Below are 3,849 nucleotides of genomic sequence, written 5' to 3' on the forward strand. Positions count from 1 at the left end.
AGAAGTGGTTGTTTAGTTAAAAGCGAATTCTACAGAGAATACTTTATGGCTCAGTTTGACATACAGCTATTTCAATTAACGTTGTCGGATCAAAGCCTCATGCTTTCGCGACAAGACCTATTCTATTCGACAAGTATAGCTATCAGGCCTTTTTAAAAATACCACGAACTGTCTCAGTCGTTACCTAGCCTCAGCTTCTCTACAGCTAGAAGCTTTCCTCAGCTGTAACTTGGAAATATATTTCGCAGTATGTCGGTGACAGCGCGTCGAATGTGTCTCATCTTCCAGCAGTAAATAACAGGGTTTAATGATGAATTGAGAAATAAAAAGGTGATTGAAGACATGAAAAACACTTTGACACCGGTGCTCAAGTCGGAGATAGTGGAATGCGTTATTCTTTAAGGGATTCCGAAAACAAACTGGTTGTACCTCATCCACGAACTAACTACATGAAAAATAGCTTTAGTTACAGTGGTGCAACTCTCTGGAACAGCCTACCCTGCAATCTCAGGATGATAAAATCCTTTAATCAATTTAAAAGCAAAGTTAGACACGGCATTCATGGAAAACAGGATTAGTTTAATATTTAAATTAGGATTTACTACTTCAATTTTTATTAATTAGTATTTAGCATGGACTGTTTATTAGTAGTTTATTAGTATTAATAATTTTTTTTTTATATAACTTTAAATATTAGTATTACCTGATGATTTTTAACCGTGTATAAAGAAATGTTAAATAATTAAATAAATAACTGAATTACAACGACAGCAAAACTACAGAATTGCGGGAGAAAACAAAGCAAAAACACTAGATACAGGTAAAATACAGCGACTGCAGATTTTCTCAGCCTAGCAGCATTAATTTGCTATTTGGCCATTCTGTACTGCATATTGTACTTGCAGGGCTTGGATTTGATTTCTGTGGCGCCGAACGGCAAAATAAATCTTAAAATAAAACATCGCTGAGAATACGAGGTAAACTACTCCAATAATGGAGAACATTATGTAAGAAATATTCCTGGAGACCCGCAAGTAAACTAGCGAAAGAAATGCACTGAACACCCATATTGAGATTACCGCAGCAACAACACGCTTGTGAGTCACAAGTTCCTGGTATCTGAGATGCAGGTGCACAGCAAGGAATCTGTCCCCGCTTAGAGCCATGACTCCCAAAAATGAAGCTGCAGAAAATAAATACAATGTGAAGCGAAATACGGTTGAAGCAGCTGCATCGGGCGAGTTGTCTCGCTGCAACCACTTAACGAGTGTTCCAACGTAGTAAGGCTCGCCAAGTAAACCAACACCGAGATCGGAAACAGCAAGACTCAGAAGGAATGTTTTAAGAGGTTGTGGCAACGATGAAGTTCTTCGTAGCGCCTGGATTGTCATGCCGTTAAAGACAATGGCGGTAATGGTTAGGAAAGCGTTGAAGACACAGTTAACAATATATACCATGATCTTAGGTTTTCATATTTCGTATTCGTGGGCTCGTAGAGCAGCAATTCGCCAAAGCCGTGAGTATTTTCCATAATCTCGTACGTTTTCAATGTTAATGATGCTTTTCTAGGGTTAACTAACTCCTGTCGGCTCTCAGATTATCTGACGCACGTTAAAAGTAACAAATGCGAAAACATATTCCGGTACATTTCTACAACTTGATCATAACTGGTCATAACTCTATTGAAGAAGTATTTGCCGGCAAATGTTTAGAAGGCTTCGTCCCTGGAAATTTTTCACTCAAGAGCCGTTTGAAATATGACGATGAAGAACGTGCACGTCTACTTAACACGTCATGTAGTTAACTGAGTTAAACATAGTTTTCATACAGTCGTCATTAGAAGACGAGATATTTTAAGTTTCATATTCCTTGTCTCCACTTATAACAGATGTCTCACATTTCATCTATAAATTAGAGCTTGGTTTAATAAATGTTTCCTGACAAATCTAACAATTATATTAGAATACATCGTTAATATGTTGCCTGCTTTTGTTCTTCACGTCTCGGGCAAGTGTAAAATTCAGTCCATATCTGTGTGCAAATGCACCGCTGATTTTTACTAATGATTAATGACTTGCAAACCTTTGTCATAAATTTTATCGGACCCTTCATCTTATTCTTTTCAGAGCAAATGAGAATACGAGTTAGGTAAATGTAAACTGAGTTCAAAGGGGTTCAATAAACAAATTCTAGAGTTTCACAGGTGTTTGTAGGCGGAGATGTTGGCTCAGTGCGCAACCGCTATAAAGTTCTTAGAAAAGAACTTAAAGAGAAAGACCAATATTGTCCTAGGATGATTTTGCTTTAGTTGTATGTAAATGGGGCCTAACAGAAGCCTGCCTGTTGATATATTCAAACGCTAAACTGACTTATTAGCCAGTTTACAGTTTACAGACTTCACAGTTGGTGCATTTGGTTCAGTCCAAGCGAAAAGGTTGGTGTTCAGTCGAAGCCTTTTTGAAGTCAAAATTTCCAGCTGACCCGGACGGAAAGAATGGCTGAGCTGGGCCTGAGGAATCGAAATTTAATGCCCAAAATAAACTTTCGTCAAATTTAACTTTTAAATTATCCCAACCAGGAATGACAATGATTCCTTACCCGGCAAACGGGGTTGAGCCAAAACGAGTCTATTTACCCCCTGAGGGGAACGGGAGTTTTTCCTAAATCAGCAAAATGCTCTCTGTACAATATACCATTCGAAAGCCACTGATCAGCTTATTTGATATGTGTACCCCTAGACTATAGCTTATTTAGCAGGTCTTAGTGCATAGCTTGATCAGTGTGAAATTGGAAACTTGTTGGGGTGGTCAACCATGTCTTCGAAGGAGGGGGTCACAATTTTTTTTACTTTAAAGAGAAGATCTTTACACGACAATTTTTGTGACAAAAATTCATAGAAATCTCTCAAACTTCACAAAGTTATGACTAAGTGTGCCGTTGACAGTCTTAGTAAAGGGTTAAATATGAATGTCAAATAGTTTACTCCACCTTTTTCGTGATCTTTGTCAATTTCCTCAGCAACAACGCAGTGGAACAAAGGATTTTTACCAAATCCGTCACGAAGAAGCTCTAGAACGAATCACACGCATGTCAGATCCAACACAATTAAAACCTACATTTTTTGGTGGACACAAAATCGTTTATCAAGACGTGAATTTTGTATAGCACATCGTCTTTAGCCGAAAAGGAATGAGACCTGAATTTTTGCGATATGCCGCTTATTCTTATCACATGTCCAGAGAAACTGGGTGATGCATGAAACTTTTGACACTATAATACGTTTCGGGGATGTCTGTAAACAGATAAACAAGTTAGCAAATTGACGTCAGTTTTTCAAGGCTGGTTTTCACTAGAGCATAAGCACAAGCATAAGCATAAGCACAAGTGAAAACAGCCGCGACACAAACATAAGCATAAGCAGAAACATAAGCAGAACGAACCCACTTATTTGTCTTGTGCAGTTTTCACTAGTGACGCGCTCGACATAAGCATGAGCATCATAAGCACAAGAAAAACGGAACTCTGCCCATTGTCAAAGTAGCTGTACTTTGACAATGTTATGACAAAATTAATTTAGTAAATGGTTTGAACCCGGGAGTATCAGTAGTTCGTATAGTGTGATCATCCGGGTGAGTGTAGTTCTGAAAGGAACTGTTGTTGGTGACTGACGTTTCGACAACCTGAGCGGAAGTCATCTTCAGAGTCAAGTGAATAGTGTTTGTCAGTCGATGATCTTATAAGTCTGGTCCGTTGAACGTGATTGGTCAGTATAGCCATGATGGTATTGACTGAAAGATTCGTGTAAAGTTTGTCATCAGTCATTGGTGGGTTTCGATCCGTCTATTGTTA

At 38.5% G+C, this 3,849-nt stretch overlaps 1 pseudogene; it reads right to left on the reverse strand.

Moving 5' to 3' along the window:
* Positions 1-218: 218 nt before the first annotated feature.
* LOC149113946 (octopamine receptor beta-1R-like) lies at positions 219-1,531 on the reverse strand (annotated as a pseudogene).
* Between the last annotated feature and the right edge of the window lie 2,318 nt (positions 1,532-3,849).

Source organism: Orbicella faveolata, unplaced genomic scaffold (assembly GCF_042242905.1).
Source record: "Orbicella faveolata isolate gen_17 unplaced genomic scaffold, um_ofav_v1 contig_14, whole genome shotgun sequence".
NCBI classification, from domain to species: Eukaryota; Metazoa; Cnidaria; class Anthozoa; order Scleractinia; family Merulinidae; genus Orbicella; species Orbicella faveolata.